Consider the following 21,770-nt stretch of genomic DNA (forward strand, 5'->3'; position numbering starts at 1 on the left):
CATGTAGGACGGTCAGCGTCTCTCCACATTTTGTGCAGATGGGAGGTTCAGCACCAGACAGCAAGTAAGAGTGGGTCCCGTAGGTATGGCCTATCCTAAGTCGACAAAGAATTACTTCAGTTCGCCGTATTTTTGTTGTTGGTCGCCAAATACCCAACTGAGGTTTAATTACATGCAGCTTATTTGATGTTTCAGTGTCCCACATTTGCTGCCAGTATGTCCTAATTTTTCTGCGGAGAAAAGTCTTCAAGTCGGTCACAGGTACAGATATGAAAGTGTTGCTAGCTTTCGCTGTAAGGGATGTGGCTATTTGGTCTGCCAGCATGTTCCTTTCGATGCCTCTGTGGCCAGGCACCCAGCAGATCACAGTAAGCTGGTTAGATAAGTACGCAGTGCACAGACGGGAGTAAAGCTCGTTGAGTACAGAGTTATTCTGTTTACGGAGTGACATTAAGGACTTTACTACACTCAAGGAGTCAGTGAATATGATGGCATTGGGTAGATTGGTTTTCCTGATGCATTTAACAGCCTACATTACAGCGTATGCCTCCGCAGAAAAGATGCTTGTTTCCGGGTGCAAGACGTCAGATTCTGAGAAAGACGGACCAACGGCTGCATAAGACACGCCAGCATGGGACTTCGATGCATCAGTATAAAATTCTGGGCATGAGTACTTTAGCTGCAGTTCGAGGAAGTGCATTCGGATGTGTGCCTCTGGAGCATGCATTGTAACATGAACAAACGATGTATCACGTTTAATGAGCTGCCACTGCCACGGTGGTAAGAGCTTTGCTGGGGCTTTTAAACGAGGTTCTAAAAGTGGGACACCCATTTTATCACATAGCTTCCTCACACGCAGTGAGAAGGGCTCCTTTGCTGTAGGTCGGTTACGAAACAGTGTGGTGCAAGTCATATCATTTATGGTAGCGTAACACGGATGTTCAGGGTTTGCGTGTACCTTCAGAAAATATGCAAAGCTAGAGTATGACCTCTGCAAGGTAAGTGACCACTCGTTTGATTCTGCGTATAGGCTTTGTATAGGACTTGTCCTGAAAGCACCTGTGGCCAGGCGGATACCTAAATGATGAATCGGATCTAGCATCTTCAACGCGCATGATGCGGCAGAGTGGTACACAACGGCACCATAGTCTAAACGTGTACGTACAAGACTTTTGTACAGGTCCAATAGGCACTTCCTGTCGCTACCCCATGTGGTGTGGGACAGAAGCTTAAGGAGGTTCATTGTTTTCATGCATTTCGTCCTGAGGTATTTGATCTGGGGTATAAACGTTAGTTTTGAATCCAAGATGATTCCTAAGAATTTATGTTCACTGCTGACAGTGAGTCCATCTCCATTAATAAAAATACTAAGGATTGGCGTTGCGCCTCTCTTCTTGGAGAAAAGCATGCAAGTACTTTTCTGCGTGTTCACTTTAAACCCGTTTTCATCCGCCCACCGAGATAACTTGTTCAAGCCAAGCTGGACCTGGCGTTCGCAGATAGCAAGATTGCAGGATTTAAATCCTATCTGCACATCGTCGACGTATACAGAGTAAAACATGGTGCGTGGTATGACTGTATGAAGTGAATTCATTTTTACGACAAAGAGCGTGCAACGAAGCACGCCTCGCTGTGGCACACCGGTCTCTTGGGTGAATGTTCTAGACAAACTGTTAACCACTCTTACACGAAAGGTGGGGTCAGAGCTATAGCTTTCGATTCTGTTCAACATGTTGCCACGGACACCCATTGAAATAAGGTCCCGAAGGATACCTAAACGCCATGTCGTATCGTATGCCTTCTCTAGGTCAAGAAATACTGAAAGAAGGAATTGTTTATGTATAAAGGCATCCCTGATGTTGGCCTGGATGCGAACGATGTGGTCTGTTGTCGATCTACCTTCTCGGAAACCACACTGGAAGGGGTCTAGAATTTTGTTATTTTCCAGGAAACAGATTAGGCGTCGGTTTGTCATTTTTTCTAAGAGCTTGCACAGACAGCTTGTTAGAGCTATTGGTCTGTAACTACTGGCTAGAGAGGGATCCGTGCCTTGTTTAAGTATGGGGATAACAATAGCTTCTTTCCAAGAAGATGGAATGTATCCAGCTGCCCATATAGCATTGAAAAGGGATAGAAGTGTATTTAGTGTTTCTGAGGGTAAGTGTTTGATCATTTCATAGATGATGCGATCACTACCTGGCGCCGAGTTGTTGCAACAATTCAAAGATGCATGAAGTTCAGCTAAACTGAATGGGCGATTGTACGCTTCATTTCTTCCACATTTGCGTTCAATGTGTTGTCGCTCTGCGTGTTCTTTGAATCGTGTGCGTGTAGTTTGATGCACTCGAGATTTGTTCAAAGTGCTCACCTAGAAAGATTGCGTGATTTTCCAGGCTGTCTCCTTGGGTATTTACTAGGGGTAGAGGGTGAGACTGTCGGCATTTTAGTTTATTTACTCGGTTCCAGATCTTTCTTTCATCAGTGTACGAATTAATGCTTGATACATACTTCTCCCAACTATCTCTCTTAGCTCGTCGACGTGTTCTTCTGCCCTGCGACTTTGCTTGTTTAAAATTAATGAGATTTTCGGCTGTTGGGCAGTTACGTAGAAGCCCCCAAGCTTTGTTTTGTTTTTTCCTTGCCTTTGACATTCGGCATTCCACCACGGAATGCGGCGTTTACTAGACAGTCCATTCGTTTGTTGGGTGCATTTTGTGGCAGCGTCTATTATAAAACTAGTTAAGTAAGCCACATCATTGTCGATATTGGTACCAGAAATGCTCCTATCTAAACGTGTCAGTTCTTTGAATAGTTCCCAGTTCGCAGAGTCAACCTTCTACCGAGAAACATATGGGGCGCATTCATCCTGTGTTGTATAATTTAGAACTATCGGAAAGTGGTCACTTCCATAAGGATTCTTAATAACGCGCCATTCTAGGTATGGCAGGAGAGTACAGGATACTATGCTTAAGTCAATTGAGGAGTAGGTGTTGTGTGCAATGCTATAGTACGTCGGCTCCTTTTTATTGAGCAAGCATGCACCAGATGAATATAGGAAGCTTTCGATAAGGCGCCCTCTTCAGTCGCAACGGGAATCTCCCCATAGAGTGTTATGCGCATTTAGATCTCCGGCAACAATGTATGGCTCAGGAAGTTCATCTATGTAATATTGAAATTCTGTTTTGTGAAGTTGATAGTTAGGAGGAATGTATAGAGAGCTGATTGTAATTAGCTTGTTGAACAACACCGCTTGTACAGCAACTGCCTCTAGGGGCGTACGAAGTTTTAGTTCTCGACAGGCAACACCTTTATCAACTATAATAGCCGTACCGCCGGATGACACGACTGCATCATCTCGATCTTTACGAAAAATAGAATATTGTGGAAGAAAATTTGTTTGCGTATGTTTGAGGTGTGTTTCCTGAACACACAGCACCCTGGGACTGTATTTGCGAATGAGTTCTTTAACGTCATCAAGAGTGTGAATAAGACCCCTGACGTTCCATTGAACTATCTGCGTCCCCATATTGAAAAGGAGATTGGTGCTGTGTGCTTAGGTGTGCGATACCTTAGATTACAGAGCCCTTCTCAGGCCCCGTAACGCGCAGTTTCTCTTTTTTGGAGCGGTCGAGAGACCCCCGCCGCTCCATAGGCTCTGGATGCGCCGCTTGGCTGGAGGTTGTGTCCATCGCCTCTCCTGAGGCGCTGGGCATCCGCTCTTGCGAGGGGTGTGTTCGTCTTGAGAGTCTCGCCTCAAGGGGTGGGACCCTAGAGGCCACCAGCCCGGAGGTCTATGGCCCCTTCTGGGATGGCGGAGCAGTGCTACCTGCAGCCGCCGAGGGGGCAGATGGCTTCACCGCCGGCTGACTACGCGTGGGCCGGACAGCAGCCGGAAGCCGCTGCGACGCTGCCCCCTGACGCGTCACATCGGCAAAGCTGGTTTTTGGCAGGTAGGACACCTGCCTTCGTGCCTCTTTAAAAGAAATATTTTGTTTAACTTTAATCGTGACAATTTATTTTTCTTTTTGCCAGGATGGGCAGGACCGCGAGTATGCGGCATGCTCTCCTTCACAGTTTACACAATGTGGAGTATTATTGCACGACTCAGATGTGTTTTGAGAAGCACTGCATTTGGCACAAGTAGTTCGACCTCGAGAGCTCTGGGAGCTATGGCCAAACCTCTGGCATTTGAAACATCACAGGGGATTAGGGATATACGGCCTGACTCTGATCTTTACGTAGCCTGCCTCGATAGTCTCGGGCAGTACACTTGAGCCGAAGGTTAGAATGAGAGGCTTGGTCAGAATTTCTTTTCCGTCACGCCTCATCTTGATTCTTCTGACATTGATGACATTTTGGTCACTCCATCCCTCTAATAGTTCTGTCTCACTTAGCTCCATCAAATCATCATCCGAAACAACACCACGACTGGTGTTCATAGTGCGGTGTGGGGTCACAGTGACAGGAAAGTCTCCAATTGATACGAGGGTCAGCAGTTTCTCATGTTGTTTGATATCTCTGAGTTCAAGAAGAAGGTCGCCGCTAGCCAATTTCGTAGCTTTGTAGCCAATTTCGTAGTCTCTGTCAGGCATTTTAAAACCAGAAAAGGTGAGATCGTTCTCACCGCCTTTTCGGGTTTTTCACAATGGATTACGTGGAATCAAGGGAAATTTTTAGTTTGCAGGCCAAAAAATTTGAATACGTCTTCGGTGCGCCCCCGCTTAAGGGGGCGATCGGGTAATGCGGGGAAAGAAAAAGCCATAAAAAATAATAATTTTTTGGCAGAAACGCCAGCCACCCACCATGGAGCCCAACAAGGGGACGATGTAGGACCTGCAAACACAAGTTCCACAAACGTCAGCTGTACGTACCCGCTATAACAAAATACATATAACCAAGGGTGGTTATAACACACAAGGTTAACCCTCGCCGCCAGGAATGCTGGAAGTAAATGGAAACGAAAAGAAGGCAGGATAGATTGAGAGTGAGAGAGAAAGACGAAGATTGAAGAGAAGGACAAGAAAAGGCGACTACCGATTTCCCCCGGGTGGGTCAGCCCGGGGGTGCCGTCTACGTGAAGCAGAGGCCAAAGGAGTGTGTTGCCTCTGCCGAGGGGCCATAAAGGTTCAAACACCCGGCTTCGGCTCAACTCCAAGGATCCCCTTTCCCCCGGACACGCCGCGCACGGCCACAGGCGGGAGGGTCCAACCCTCGTGTACTCGGGTACGTGGTGGCGCAACTCACCAAACGCCTGCTTACGCAGACGCCCCTACGGGGACAAACACAAGTCCATTCTTCTTTCGTTCGTTTCACAGGATCATCTATAACCTTGTGCAAGTCATGACGTCCCGATTCCCAGCTGAAGCTCTGCGCCTAAACTCCGCATCTGTTGACAAGCTGCGGTTGTTTCAAGAGTTTCTGTCATGGTGGGAAGTCAACACGAAGGGACAGAAAGGGTTCTTGACCTCACTACAGCCACTATGTCACTACAGCCACAGGGCTGCGAGTGACAGTTTCAAGTGTGCTTTCTCTGCTTCAGTATCTCACTGAGAAACTAGGCTACAAGTACCTTATGACATCCAGAGGAAGCCAAGATCCCGTTGAGCATGTTTTTGGTATTGTCAGGCATTCATCTATATGTAATGCGCATCCAACACCACAGCAGTTTATTACCACCGTAAACTGCTTGAGCTTCGAGAATCTTGCCCACTGAGTGTCAAAGGGCAACTGTGAGCCTGCAGTTCTCCACACCGTTTTGCCCGCAAATTCTGGCACCGACAATTTTTCACCTGGTAAGCAGCACCTGAAGGAAAATTTTATACATAATGGCAACGTAGCCGCCGCGCAGACGTTGCTCACAGAAAGTGCACCAGATCATGCACCATGCGATACAGCCGCCAGTGATTATAAGTGGTTCTTGGGGGAAAGGGAAAGGTTGGCGCCAGTGATAACCGGCTGGCGTTTAACATAGCGGGGTACGCAGTTCGGAAGTGTATACTGAAGACAGGATGTGAAGAGTGCCTAAAACTTCTTCTTATGCAAAGGAAATCTGCTGAACATCTAAACCTAGCTATGTTGACACGCATGAAGGGCAATGGTGGCCTGCTTTACCCTTCTAGCCTGTTGTATAAGTTTGTCCTCGATCTAGAAAAAGCTTTCACAACGTGTTTCAGTTTGCTTGAGCTGCACTCTGACAGCATACTAGACATCCCAAGCCAAGTTAAATTGAAAAAGAAAAACCAGCTTGGTTGTCGTGACCATTCTAAGGGCATTGCAGCTGAGGTCACAGTTTTTTGCATCACCACTCGGCTCCACTTCCCTTCTAAAAGCCTAAAGCAAAGTAATGCTAAAAAACGCGGAGCCGCCAAACACTTTAAGCTCAGTAGGTGATGCTTTGTGCTCATGTCTATCCTACGCGCCATTTGTGCTGCGAATGTTTGGAATTCTTTTGAAAAGTTGGTAAAAAGTGAAATAAAGAGATGGCCTTCTTTTCATGTCCAATGCTGAGCACTGTGTCCTGAACCGTAACCACCTATATAATAAGCCTGCACCACTACTGTATCGAGTTGACGCCAAACGTGTATGGCAGCACTGAATAGCGATCGCTGTGTAGCGAAGGTTCTGGGCGCGGGTGGTAAGTAAACACACACACACACACACATATATATATATATATATATATATATATTAATCCTTCATCTTCTTCACCTGTACATAATCATCATCACTGTGCGCGTCGTCTTCGGTCAGCGCGTGGCTCAGACAAATAAAGGCGACGAGACAACAGCTGTGCTGCTGCCTTACAAAGTGGTGGAGATTGCTTTCAATCCCCTAGACCTCTACGCAGTCGAGTTCCACTGGAGCTTCGTTCGGGTCGCCGTTTGCTCCGCCTGTGCACTGCCATGACCCAAGTACCGCAACCCGGAGCCTCCGGCATCACCCCCGCTGCCCCCCAACCAGACGCCTCCGTATGGACCGTTACCGCCCCGCAGCGTGACCCCACTATATTCTCTGGTCTCCCGCGCGACGACGTCGAGGACTGGCTGGAAAACTATGACCGGGTGAGTGAGTACAACCACTGGGACGACACTCAGTAACTTCGCCACGTCGCCTTCTACCTGTCCCATGTCACGAAGACGTGGTTCTTTAACCACGAGAGGGCCTTGCCCGATTGGACCACCTTCCAGCACCAAGTCCGGAAGATTTTCGGAACGCCATCCATCCGCTCTGAAGTTTCAAAGCGGCAGCTCGATGCGCGCATGCGCATCGAGTTGCCGCTTTCACAAGACCTCTGATCTCGGCCACAAGCTCTCGGCTTTCACAAGACCTATGAACGCATCCGCAGTCGTTTTTCCTGGCCTGGACTTGCCACCTGCGTAGCGAAATACGTCGCGTCTTGCTCGCTTTGTCAGCACCGCAAACGGCCCACTTCACCTCCGGCTGGACTGCTGCAACCTCTTCCCTGTCCTGACGCTCCATTCGCAGTCATCGGGATTGACCTCTACGGACCGCTGCCATTATCAGCTAGCGGCAAGAGATGGGTCGTCACTGCAGTTGACCACTTGACCAGGTACGCCGAAACAGCTGCGCTACCTTCAGGATCCGCGGAGGAGATTGCGACCTTCTTCCTGGAAGCCATCTTTCTACGACATGGAGCGCCACTCGTCCTTTTGAGTGACCGTGGCAAGGCGTTTCTGTCGAAGCTACTCGAGGACGTCGTCCGCACATGCAACACCATTCATAAGACGACTACCAGCTACTATCCTCAGACTAATGGCCTCACACAGCGCTTCCATCGAACTCTCTCTGACATGATCTCCATGTACATCAACGCTGACCACACCAACTGGGATACCATCCTGCCATTCGTGACTTTTGCCTACAACACCGCTGCACAGCGCACTACTGGCTACTCACCATTCTTTCTAGTTTACGGGCGTCAACCGACCTCTCTCCTCGACGTCTCTATTTTTGATGCCCCCGTAAAATCGTCGGCGTCATTGAGTGAGCAGTTAATATCTCGCCTTGCCGCGTGTCGCCATCGCGCCCGCCTCAACACCGAGGCAAGTCAACAGGATAGGAAGACTCGCTACGATGCATTTCACCGCGTCGTTCAGTTCAGCCCCGGTGATGAAGTGTTATTGTGGACACCCACTCGAGTTCCTGGCCTGTGCGAAAAGTTTCAGTCGCGTTTTATAGGGCCCTACACTGTTGTAGAGCAAACTTCGCCAGTGAACTACCGCGTCACTCCCGTTGTCACGCCTTCCGATGGCCGCTACCGTGGCACAGAAATTGTCCACTTTTCGCGCCTAAAGCCCTTCCAACGACGTACCGCACCCCTCTAACCAGCGGCCAGGTTGGCCGCTTTCGCGCGAGGGGGTAATTAGTGTGAGCAAAGTATTAATCCTTCATCTTCACCTGTACATAATCATCATCACTGTGCGCGTCGTCTTCGTTCAGCGCGTGGCTCAGCCAAATAAAGGCGACGAGACAACATCTGTGCTGCTGCCTTACAATATATATAGAAACAGCTAGGCCACGCAGTGACCAACATGACTATTTTATATTTGCATTAACCAAAAGGCAACCGCAGCTGAAACTGCGGAAGGAACCGTACAATGCGGCCGAAGCTGCTAGGAAGGATAGCAGTGGCGCCACCTCGCGGCATCCGCGGGAAAGGGTGACGCCAGAGCCCGGCCGGTCGCAACACTAGGGTATATTCTAGTTCACTATACCCGCGTCCCATCCATCCGCGTTGCCGCTTCGTTGGTCGCCATCAGCTGTAGCCGGCAGTGGCTCGCGTATTTGGCGTGGCCGGCGTCGGCAACCAGCTGCAGTCAGAGTTCGCGCTGCTGTGATGAGGTGGCTCTTGCTGGAAAGTCAAAGGACTGTTTTATTGTATTTTTGCATTTCTTTGCGCGCCTACCCTGACGTTCCCACTGTTCTAGCCGGCTCTTCGAGGCCTCGGCGCATGCAGCTCGCTCCTCCTCGGTGTGACCGGTCAGCGCCAGGCTCTCGGCCAGGGTACACGATCGAGGGTCTGAAGGAAGGCTCGGACATTGATATAAGACGTGGAGGTGGGTTTGTTCTTGTGCACCACATCAGCGACACTTCGCATGCACGCCGAATAGTTCGTGGCGGCTTTGGTTTGTGAGGGGAGCCCCCAGCAGCTAGTGGCCCAGTTCTTTTGGTGGCGCTCCAGGCATTTTATGGTTTCGCTGGAGTAGGGCAGAGCGTCGTTAGCGAACGTTGTCGCTGGTACAGCTATTGCATTCCACAGTACGCGTACAACAGTGCATGGGTTGCATCGTGCCTGGCCAAGTTCCAGGTGCGGCCTTTGAGGCGACTTGATTTTTTTACTAATGCGTTTCGGTGCGGATATAGATCATTTGTTGCTCGCCTAGTGTTAAAGGGAAACTGAGACATCCACCCAAATTGCTACATTTGGGTGGATGTCTCAGTTTCCCTTTAATTACTTATCTACACCTAGCGGATTTCCGCTGAACTATTACATCATACACTTGCCTTTGCTTCGGGTTGTCGACAAATTCGACTTCGCCCTGCCATCTGCTAGCCGCCTGGTTAGCTCAGATGGTAGAGCGGCTGCCCCGGAAAGGCGGTGGTCCCGGGTTCGAGTCCCGGACCAGGACGAATTTTTCTTCAACTGCGAGGCTTTCTTTCGAGGAACCCGGTTGGGTTTCCATTGTAGCAAATTGCTACATTTGGGTGGATGTCTCAGTTTCCCTTTAATTACTTATCTACACCTAGCGGATTTCCGCTGAACTATTACATCGCCTAGTGTTACGCCGATGTATTTGTATTCCGATGTTTTTTTTATAAGGTTCCCTTGGAGGGTGAATTCGACGCCAATGCTTGTTTTTTCCCATCCACTGAGTTTTTACTGCGTTATATAGACACACCAAAGCGGATTTCTGCCGTCGCCCTGAGGTTTCGTATGACGTCAACGGCGATAAAATCGTCGCCGCGCTCCGGACGCTGTATGTGCGAGTGAAAGGGAGCGAGGTACGCGCGCTTTCACGTGGAGCGAACGCACGTCAGAGAGCAAACGCGCGTTCTGTGCCGTGCTCCCTAAAGGTCTGCAGGATTAAGCGTCTCTTTCCTCATTTACTAGAGAGCAAACGCGACGCCTTCCGTCGCGCGAAAGGGCGTGGGTGGGACGGGAGGGAGGGAGGGAGGGGAGGCCATGCGGCACCATATGCGTATTTATAAATAAGTTGTCGCAGTTTCACCTGAAAGGCGAAGCATCAATTGCGATAGCAAATTTGTAGAGAGCTATACGGAGTAATGATAGCAGCTTTATCAGCTGTATAAACTTGGACATGCAGCAGCACCGGCAACACGCAGAACTGTTGTCGACGCCGTCGGCGTTTTGTCCGCGTTCGCTCAAAATGCGTGCGGCGTTGGTGACTGTTGCCGGAGCCTCTGATATAAATAGGCACTTGGTGCCGCAGCTAAACGTCGCCTCCCTTCCCTCCCCCTCCCCCCCCTCCCCCACGGCCTCTCGCGCGTCGGAAGAAGGCGCGTTTGCTCTACATATATGGTGATTGTAAAGGAGGAAAGAGACGCCTGCTTCTGCAGCCCTTAAGGGAGCACGGCGCAGAACGCGCGTTTGTTCTCCGCCGTGCGTTCATTCCCCGTAAAAGCGCGCGCCCCTCGCGCTCTTTCACTCGCACATACAGCGTTCGGCGCGCGGCGCCGATTTCATCCCCATTGACGTCATACGGAACCTCACGGCGACGGCTACGGCAGAAATCCGCTTTTGAGTGTCCATATAATTGCTATCGCAATAAAAACGTTGCGAGGCGAGAAGGCGGGTAAGATTTCCGACGCTGCTCGACGAGTGTTCCATTCTGATCTCGTCGAAAACCTCCGAGACGCCATGAGAGGCACCGGAAACAGTCACCAACGCTGCGCGCGTTTGATGCGAACGCGGGCAAAATGCCGACGGCGTCCACAAGAGTTCTGCGCGTTGCTGGTGCTGCTGCATATCCAAGTTTATACAACTATTAAAACTACTATGCTTACTCCGTATAGCTCTTTACTAACTTGATATCGCAATTGATGCTTCGCCTTTCGGATGCGACAATTTTTTCGGCTACCAAGTGTTTCAACTTTAAGTAGGCTTGTCATGCGTTGGCTTTTGCAATGCTGACCTTTTCACTTATATGGCGGTGTAGTCTGGATAGGCTTTTACGTTTTGATATTTCTTCTTTAACTTCCTTATCGAACAATGGTGTCGGTCGTGTTTGGGTCATTCCTTTTGTTTTGCCAAGAGTTTTGTCTGCCATTTCAATGCATTGTTGTATGAGCTCTTTATAGGTTTTGGTGTTTTGTATTTTTTCTTCTAGTTGTGATGCAACTTTTCTCATTTGTCTTTCTCTGTCGTCTTCCAGTGCCTTGTTGTGCATGTTGTATTTTTGTTTTGTGTGCGAGGTGTAATGGTATATAGAAGTATTTTAGTTCTGTTATGGTCGCTACCGCAGCCGTCTGGCTTTGTCTTCGTCGATATGCACTCATTTTATTTAGATGTGTTGCATGGTGGCCTGGTTTTTGTGTAACACATAATGAATGGCTGATTTTTGAGTGTGGCTGTGTGGCACTAGGTTTTCTAAGGTTAGGTGACATTTTTCCACGAGGCTTCGGAAGCCCGTTGAATCATTTTCTTTGTCTTCAAGCTCCATTATACGGCAGTTGTAGTCACCCAGGAGGAAAACAGGAGGTCCACTGCATTTCTATTGAATATCCTTAGTGATGCATTCATATATTTTTCTATTCCGTTCGTTTTCTTCTTCTTCAAATGACGTAGCCAAATATATCACATATAGATATATGCTGCGTTTTTCTATTTCTAGTTTCATCCACATGTGTTCTTGGCAAGAGTTTTGGTCCTCTCCAGTAGAGATATTCTGCGTGGTTTGTGCAAGGAATCCAACCCCTCCTCTACGTTTGGTGCTCCTTTTTTCTATTTTGTCCATACCAGTGTAAACCGTTGTGCATATTGGGTAATTCATCATCTCTGAGGTGCGCTTCAGTTAGTGCGTATAAATCAATCTTATGGTGGCTGATTTCACGCTGTACTTCTTCCCATTTTAGTCTGCTGCCGCCTTTCATGCTTAGTAGGCAGATGGATAAGTTCTTCTTTGGTTGTCACCCGATTTGAGTGTTCACAACGCTCAGTCATTGTACGTCCTGTCACCGCCCAAGAAGTGTTATCAACAATAAAAAGTATAAGAAATTGCGTCAGTTCTGATATTGACGGAATTTAAGTACGTTCTGTCAAAGACGTGTCTGATGTTATCGCGCCGATTTTAGCAGATGTCTTTAACACTTGTTTAACTAACTCCGTCTTTCCTTTAAATAAACAAATAGCAAAAGTGACGGTGCTTTATAAAAAAGGTGACCGAAATAACTTTGGCAATTATAGACCGATCTCTATCTTTCCTGTGCTCTCTAAGGCATTCGAAAAAAATTCTGCACACTTGATTTTCAAGTTTCATTCTCAAATAGAACTAATTTACACCTAATCAATTTTATTTTCGGAAGAATAAATCTGTTGAACTGGCGCTCCTGGAGCAAAAACACCTATTCTTAGACAATTTGAAAATATTATAAATTGTTAGTTCTTGGTATTTTTGTCGATTTTTGAAAGGCCTTTGATTTCGTAAACCATGAAATATTGTTTAAGAGATTGAATTACTATGGTATTCGTGGACAAGCCTTAACGCTTATTGACTCTTACTTATCAGACAGCAGATCGTTCAGATAAGCGACTCTGTTTCCGGAGTGAAACCTTCGCTGTGTGGAGTGCCACAGGGCGGTATTCTAGGCCCACTATTATTTGCCATCTCTCTTGATCACATTTTAAATATGTTTTTCGAAGCCAAACACATAATATATGCTGATGACAGCAGCATAGTTTTTTCAGGGCATGATATTCACGAGCTCGTAAGAACTTGTACTCGCACAATGAAAACGCTAGAGAGATGGTCAGCAGCAAATTCTATGCCTATTAACGAAAATAATACAAAAGCTGTTATATTCCGACCAAAAAATAAAATTATTCGACCTGATCAAGACATAGTACTGAGTACTCACACTTTTGAAATAGCTCACCATTTTAAATGCCTGGGCACATTTTTTTCCCGCGAATATGAGCTGGGATTGCCGTGTATGACCTTTCGTGCAAAAGTTTGCTCAGGTGACAGGTGTAATTGGTCGGCTTCGATACTTACTTCCAAAAGGAAAAAAGGCTTCTGCTCTATCATTCGCTCTTCAGCTCTCGTTTAAATTATTGCTAACTAGTATGGGGTACAACGACGGTCACTAATCTTAATGAAATATACTGGGTTCAGAAAAAAAATGTAGAAGGTATATTGTCAATGAGCATTTTGCGGCATTTACTAACGTTTTATTTTGCAGGTCAGGAATAGTTAAAGTACACCAAACAAACAATTATACGTTAAGCAGAAAATTCTAATTAGAAACTCGTAAGAACATAAGAAATTTGCGCATTTTGGTCAATTTAAGAATTCGGCATTTAAATTATCCCACGGGTCATGGATAAAATTGGGAGGTAGACAAAGTACGATTAAACTCCGGTAAAAAACGCTTGTCTTAGACTGTCCCCTCCTTTCTAAATCACGATGACCTAAACAATTTCGACTTGTTTAATTGTTCATATCAGGATATCCCCAAGTTATATACAATGATGTAAAGCTGTGAGATTTCTACTACAATTAACACTTGTTTTACAGCGTAAGCTCTTATGGGCTCATTCCAATAGCCGTTTCGGTTCGCAATGATGCCGCCGCCGACGGTGTACGCCACCGCAACCGCTATCGCCGGAAATGCGAAAAAAGTACCCGATTCCCGCCGGTATCGAAGCCGCGCCCCCTGAGTGGGAGCCAGACACTCTACCACTGAGCCACGCAAGTGCGTGCTATCGGGCAGTGAAAAAATTTTTTGCTAACATATGGGGCAGAAACTTGGAGGTTAACAAAGAAGCTCGAGAGCAAGTTAAGGACCGCACAAAGAGCGATGGAACGAAAAATCTTAGGAGTAACGTTAAGAGACAGGAAGAGAGCGGGATGGATCGGAGAACAAACGGGGATAGACGATATTCTAGTTGACATCAAGCGGAAGAAATGGAGCTGGGCGGGCCATGTTGCGTAGGAAGGATAACCGGTGGACCATTAGGGCTACAGAATGGATACCAAGAGAAGGGAAGTGCAGTCGAGGACGGCAAAAAACCAGGTGGGATGATGAAGTTAGGAAATTCGCAGGCGCAAGTTGTAAAACGCTAGCGCAAGACAGGGGTAATTGGAGATCGCAGGGAGAGGGCTACGTCCTGCAGTGGACATAAATATAGGCTGATCATGATGATGATGATGGTAATCAAGGCAAGCGCGCAGGGGCAGACAACCCGAGCCTCCGCCAGTATGGTGGCGCCATCTAGGTAACGCGCCTGCAAACGCAGCGGACACAGGCGTAGACGACGAGGTGCGATTCAGACGAGGCGCGCAATCAACGCGATCCCGAGCTGCCGAGCCTCCACCTGTATGGGGGCGTCATCTAGTTAAGGTGCCTGCAAACGCAGCGTGCCCGACATATATGTTAGAGTTGTAAGGCTTGATCGGGCTCAACAGACTGCTGTGCAGAGAGCATTACAAGCCACAGCTCGCCATCGACGCCGGGCGGACAGTTCACATCGTTCTCGTCAAAACGAGGCATACATACTGCCGCGAAGACACTGTTGTGCGTGGTGGCCAAATTGAAGCTACTCTTGAGCCGCTCCACCAGATTAGGCTTTGACTGTGCTGCGTGTGCCGCGCAGGCCTGTGACTTTTTATTACAAAACCTTGTCTCATTTATCCAATCGATAATCGTATCGAATTGTTTCATTCGGTTGTATGTAACTGTAACAAGTTGATTTGTATATTGTCATTTTCTTGTATTTTCAGTGCATTTATTCTGGATATTTGTATTTGGATAGCATTTCAGACATTCATGAAACTGTTGTGTATTTATTTTTATGCAGATTGTAATAACTGCCTAAACTCTTCAGTATTAACTTTACATTTCTTACCTTAGTGTGTGCCCTACTGTTCTATGCCGTCTGATAATTAAGTGTCAATTTTTCATTTATTTTACGGTAGTGTTGTTACTGCTCCGTAATTTTGCTATGGGACAGTAACCTAGTCAAGCTGTTCTAACAAACAGCTTTTTGTCACAGTCCTTCTTTCTGCATCTTTGACAGAGTGAAAATAAACTTGATTGGTTGTTTTAACTTTTTTGCGTTTTCTTTTTGGGTACAGGGAATCTTGTTTGGATCCTTTATGGGGTTTCAGATCCTGCGTGTTGTCTTGGCTAACTTGACCCCTTTCAGTTTGGTTTAAAGACGTCTTCGTATTCAGCCAAGCATTACTGTCTTCATCTTGAGTAGCCTTTTGATTGTGTTATTTCCTGTTGTCCTTTTGTGTCTGTGAGGCTCGTGGCAAGAGTTCTAGTCAGGTGTTAATGAGACATTTCTTCAGTGGCGTCTTGTTTAACTTAATTGGCCAAGCGATGTTGACATTGCTTTCAACGGTGCCCTTACTGAGCTCTGGTATGTACCGTTGGGATGTCTGCGGTTTTGTTCAGTGACTGTGTTCGTGGGTGTTGTTTCCTAAAACAAAGGAATTATTTTGGAGGCTAGTAGGGAGCTCACATAGTCTCCTGCTGCTTCGGTATAGTGGATGTCATTGAAGCTGTCTTGGTTGAGGTCATCCCCAGTGGTGATAAATTCTATTCTGGGACCGAGTGAAGCGCACACGTTTTTGATTTGTTGGTTCCATTTGCAACAAGCTGTTTCTGCCTGGGGGCCTAGCGACTTCATTTCTGGTATGGCACTTATAATATAGTGGTGTTAGGCGGCCTTCTCGCTCCAAGTTTGTGATTTTTCTGTGAGCTGTTTAACGGAGCTCTCAACTCCTGCGTCACTTCGGCGCTTCGAGAGTACCAACGTGAATTACTAGTTGGAGTTGGATGTTAGAGGAGTCTGCTCGTGCAATTCCTCCTTCCGCTCTAAGCGTCTCCAAGCACCAGCGTCTGGTACAGCGCTGCTGGGTTTGCTTGTTGCTGGGCCGTTCCCCCGACTTGCTTCGGGTCTTTTGATTAGTCCTTTCGTGGTGAGGGGGTGCTATTGGTTTGTATTCTCTCTGTTGTTTTGTTGTTTTTCTTGCCCACTTTGAACCATGGACCTGCACTTGTCCCTGTTACCGCGCTCTGTTTTGCGTTTTCCTGGTTGTCATTCTGTGTTGGGCTGCCTCTCCTTTGACTGGGTGGGGGGTCCTGTCTTTCCGGTGTCGTTTTCTTTTCTTTGTGTCTTGATGTGTTTGGCAGTTCTGCGCCGATGTGGAGCCTTCTACTTTGCCAAGCTCTTCAATTTTGACTTGAAGCGCTGTCACCTCTGACAGCCGGTCGCGTTGTTCCCGCTCGGCTTTCAGCGACTTTTGTAGTTTTTGCATTTCTGCCGTGCCCTCGATCTCCGATTTTTGCCATTGTGTTCTGAATGTTTCAATGTCGAGACTGCACTACGCGCTGATGTTTCTTTTTTGGTGCGCTATTATCGCATGTAGTGCACAAATCTTCGTGCAGAACTAGCACGTGAAACTCTTACCGTGGAGTCCTCCAGGTAGAACCAGCTGCCGCAGCTGCCACATTGAACCATTGGCTTATCGTCCGTGGTTGTCTTCTTAGACGTGGCGTGGTGGGGCCTACCCATTTTGCTTGTTTGCACTTGTTCGCCTCTCTCCCGAAGGCCGTTCACTCTCCGTAGCCGACGAGGAGGGTTAGGCCTATGCGTTTGTAGGGCAGCATCGCTGGGACTAATTCACCAGTTGCACTGTTCCGAGTGTATCAGTTACTCCCGGAGTTCAGACAAGTCTGGATTAACATATTGTCGCACAACGACGCAGAAACAGCGCACATTAATACCACGACGAGCGCGATGTTTTTGAACGACCGCGGGCGCGCGAATACCGCTTTTTTGCCGACTGCCAATAGATGGCGCCACTGCCTACGCAAATTAGCGGCGCCCATGAAAAATACCCCTGCAGCGACGCTTCGTTGTGGAGAGATCCGAGGTGCATTGAATAACGGGAATGTTTGCCGGGAATATGAAAATATTTAGTTGCGGCGAGAATTCCCTAGTCTTGGGTTTTCGTTATTGTGGGGTGCGACAGTAGCTTATTATATTTTGCGGCCTCATTCAAATTTTGGAATTTATTTAGGAATGTCATGGCGTTGCTAATACACAAGTATGTGCCAATTATAACAACACCAAATGATAAATGAAATCTATGCTTTATAAATACCGTATGTCGTTCCAAAAAAAAGAAATAAACGTCTGAATGTGTCTGCTAAGTGCGTATCTAGCCCTTCCTCGGGGTCTAAATTGATTAATTTAAATCTTACTGCCTTATTATTGCTGCAGCCAAACAAAAATATTTTTCCAGTGACCTGTTTTTGCTATTACACACTAACTCGCGAAAATTTCGGTAAACCATTTCCGCAGACCGCGGCTATAATCTTACTACATTACATGATGTTGATAATGTGCCTGAATCTGTGTCAAAGTGTGCGTCAACATTCACCTCCTTCTGTTTTTACAAATGAAGACTGCTCTAATGTGCCCTGTGTTCCGAATCTTGAATATTGCTTCATGTGTTAGATCAATATCAGCTTTCCATTTGTATCGAAACGTATACGAGATTTAGGGCTGGTCACATCATTGGGTATTAATAACATTAATTCTAAAATATTAAGAACACGTCAGCTTCGTCCAGTCAAATATTGTACCATATTTTTCAGGAGCCTATGTCAAACGGTCTCCTGCCTCCACGCCAAAGTAGTCCCTTATTTTAAACATGGTCCCCGACATTCATTTAGAAGCTACCGCTCAATTTCTTTAACATGCATCTGTTGCAATCTTCTTGAGACGATCATTGGAAGTTATTGGTCTCAAGATGATTGTGAATATGGGAATATGCATAATCATCGGCAGACCAATAACTTCCTCTTTTACCACCAACATGGTTTCAGGAAAGGTTTGTCTTGTGATACTCAACTATTAGAATTCACGTCTGAGTTACAGCACAGCATAGATAATAACAAACACATTGACACCTTTCTCGATTATGCAAGCGGCTTCGACCGAGTAGCTCACTGCCGCCGAATAGCTAAAGTAACCGCCTTACGCTTGAGCATTTAACATTAACCTGGCTTCAGAATTTGCTGTCTCATAAGGAGAAGCTTGCTGCTGTGAATCACTTCAAATCGTCTTTATCATACGTAACATCGGGTGTACTCCACGCCCTTCTAATTTCTCTAATTTATATGAATGATTTTCTCAGTAAAATATCTTCCGGTATACGACTAGTGGCGGATGATTGCGTAATTACATAAATATTACCAGTCAGAATCTACCTTTCCAAAAAGACCTTCACCAGGCAAAATAGTCGTCTATCCTGGCAAATGACACTAAACACATGTGAGTGCTATGTATTTCATTCAGCCGCAAGAGGTCCATCGTTAACTTCGCGTACATTTTTGTTCCGCTGAAATTCAACGTACGTTTGCTATAAATACCTTGACATTCGCCTTCGTTCCAATGTTTCCTGGTCCACTCATGTTGAGAAGATATGCGCTAAAGCTAATAAACGACTGCGATTTCCACGCCAGCATCGGCATAAACCTACAGCTGCATTTCGACAACTGGCCTACCAAGCCTTTGTCCGCCCCCAACGTGAATATAAATCATCGATCTGGTATCCTAATCTATTTAGTCGACTTGACTAGTCCGAACCCGTGCAAAATCACACTGCCCGTTTTATGATAAACAATTACAATCGTCCATTCAGCATTAGTCAAATTAAGCCCGATATCATACTTCTACTGCCGTTATATGCCTTTTTCATAAGTAATTCTACAACTGATGGTCTAGTAATCTCTCGCTTGAAATTCCTTCGCGAAAATCTGGTCGACGTAATAAACATTTCAATTTCAAGCGCGTATTTGGCCGCACACAGTATTTTAACAATTCAGCATTAAACCACTCACAGCTCTATGAAATAACCTTCCTAGAGATATTGCGTGTACAAGTCATCCTGTTAAATATTGTGAACAATTTCAACTTGATATGTCGTTTTGATTTTGTACAACGATACTTAGTTCCGTTTTATTTGTTCCCATGTATACTTTGTTTCTTTGCTTGTTTGAACTATTTTTTCACATGCTGTATTTTTAGGTTGTTCGTTTTTATGCCTTCATATCAGGAACTTTTTATTGATTCTGGTTAACTTCTCCACACGTAGCCCACACCATTACAATTCCATGGTCGCTTGATGCACATTTCATTTTAACCAAAGCTACAACTCTACGTACACGCTGTGGCTCAAATACCGCTAAGATCGCTGTGTAACAAATATTGTGAAAGACAATCTGCATCGCCGGGAGAGCTTTGTCCTGCAGCGTACATAAATATAGGCTGATGGTGATTATGACGACCTGCATAGAAAGCCACGAATAAAATTTTTATTCATTACCATCTCCATGACACCGTTTCAGGAAGACTGGTTGTAGCAGCTGAGCGGCAGTGTTCTGCTACGTGGTTTCTTGCACTGGTTCCAACATTATCATTCAAGTGGAATACAAAATTTTCTATATACTGCAGTCTGTGCACGCTAAAGAACATAGTTTGTTAATTTTTCTTTCCTTGCACCTTTTACCATGGCGGCGTCTTGAAAGCGAAACCTCTCTATAGCGCGGCTCAATTTGCTTGCAGTGTTCTGCGCGGCAAACATCCACGTTTGCACGCAAAACCTCCTGAAGTAAACAATAGGTGCATAGAAGCAAAGCGGCTTATCGCTACGTTAATGGACCGTTTTAAAATTCTTGCAAGATGTCATGTGAAAGCCATTATTCTCTTAAGTGCCAACATTCATACATACAAAAATAGAAATTCCATGCATGCGCGAACCTTAACAAGTGCTCCCGGCTGTTGAAATCACTCAACGGTCTCAGTGGAACGTCCACGTGTGCCGAGTCATAGACTGTCTTGGCAATGATGACGAATGGTGCGGCGAAGAGCACGATGCCCTGGACGCAATCCGCCCAGACCACGCCTCGAAGCCCACCCTATGAGGTAAACAAACAAAAAACACACATAAAAACACTCAAGGTAGCTGAAGATCAGATAAAAAAAGGGCCCGGTGTGCTGTATCGGGGACACAGCCGCAGACGGGTGCACGAAACAATACTGGGCGTGCTGCTGATGGTGTATTGGCAAACTAGGGTACAGAAATGAAGTACTAAAACGCCGAAGTGACAATAATTCACGCACTACAAAGCTTACATAATTAACTTATGATCAAGTTAGTGGTGATCCAACAGTCTGATTCTGCAACTGTGTTCGCTCCCGATTCGTAGTGGAACCGCCGTGATCAAAGGAGGGTGGGCGCGAAATGGCATCACTCTGCCTTGCTGCCCATGTCACTTCACGCCATATGTGGACTACACATGCTGAATGCGTGGGTGCCATAGCCGAGAAACCTTCACATTTATCGAAAAAGATGTGCACTTGTAAGGGCTTGAGTTTGAAGGACTACACCTACTATGACTGAGGGAACCATATGGATTGCGAGTACTCCTGCTTTAATCGAAAGATCTACGGCCAAGCTATGCCTCTCAGAACACTGAGCGAAAAGCTAAATTTAATGTTCTGATAGCGTCATACGTGGTGCCAGAACGCTGTCTACTGGGCGCGATGCAATAACCATCCAGTAATGACCGTTTTTTTTACACAAGAACACCACAGTGAAGTGCGTGGGTAGTACGGTTGCGAAGATATATGCAATAACAATGTAACCTGTTTTCGTTATATGCAGAGTTAGCAAGCGACCCCCTATACTGACGCGACTGAAACACGTTTCACGCAAAATAGAAAGCCCGCAAACGTTGCGAGGTTCACAGAATCACAAATAATTCTTAGAGAAGTGTGAATGGTGCTTCCCCCCCCCCCCCCCGCTATATCCATTCAGCACGTGAACTTCCTCGAATAACGCGCTTTGTATACATTGCAACGCACCGCTGCATAGCCTCTTACTCAGACTGCGTTGTGTAGCCAATTAGGGTCCAATATAATGTTGCCACGTAGCTGTACGTCTCATTCACCATACGATTTTTGAATACACAGGCAGCGGGTCTTTGCAGCAGTGAAGTGCTACTGGTACGACGTCGGTAGTGCGAAGTTCACTTCTGGTGCTACTTTTAAGCCCATAACGCTTATCGCTACAAATCGGTGAGAATATTTTCAAATACAGTTTCGGCGTAGGTACGTTTAGATCACTACATTAAATTCTCGTGGCGTTCACATTCTACCTGAAAATGGACAATTTTGGTGAAAGTTGTTTAAAGTGCATAGTCAATTCCACTAGATTAAAGGAGCAGCTTTTTCTAGGTGATTTAGTTTCGAAGGTCACAATTTCGCGTGAAGCTATACACGCTCGCTTACTTTCACGTTGTCGAGCGGTTATAGTCACTGTAGGATCCTATAATAGAATAGAAAAGCTGGATCATAAATGTCAACCGCAAACTACTACTATCCATAAGCACATCTGGCTGCATTCAGTTTGTTTTCTATGTGCAATCTTATCTATTAACAAAAGCAGAATTTCCGTTTAGAGGCATTAGAAGCCACGCATAAGGATAAC

The 21,770-nt window shown here is 46.4% G+C and overlaps 1 non-coding gene across 1 annotated transcript; it reads left to right on the forward strand.

The window, feature by feature from the left end:
• Positions 1–9,576: 9,576 nt before the first annotated feature.
• Trnas-gga (transfer RNA serine (anticodon GGA)) lies at positions 9,577–9,651 on the forward strand. Its single transcript has one exon. It is a non-coding gene; the product is annotated as a tRNA-Ser (tRNA).
• Positions 9,652–21,770: the final 12,119 nt, after the last annotated feature.

The sequence above is a fragment of the Dermacentor silvarum genome, chromosome 10, assembly GCF_013339745.2.
Source record: "Dermacentor silvarum isolate Dsil-2018 chromosome 10, BIME_Dsil_1.4, whole genome shotgun sequence".
Classification (NCBI taxonomy): domain Eukaryota; kingdom Metazoa; phylum Arthropoda; class Arachnida; order Ixodida; family Ixodidae; genus Dermacentor; species Dermacentor silvarum.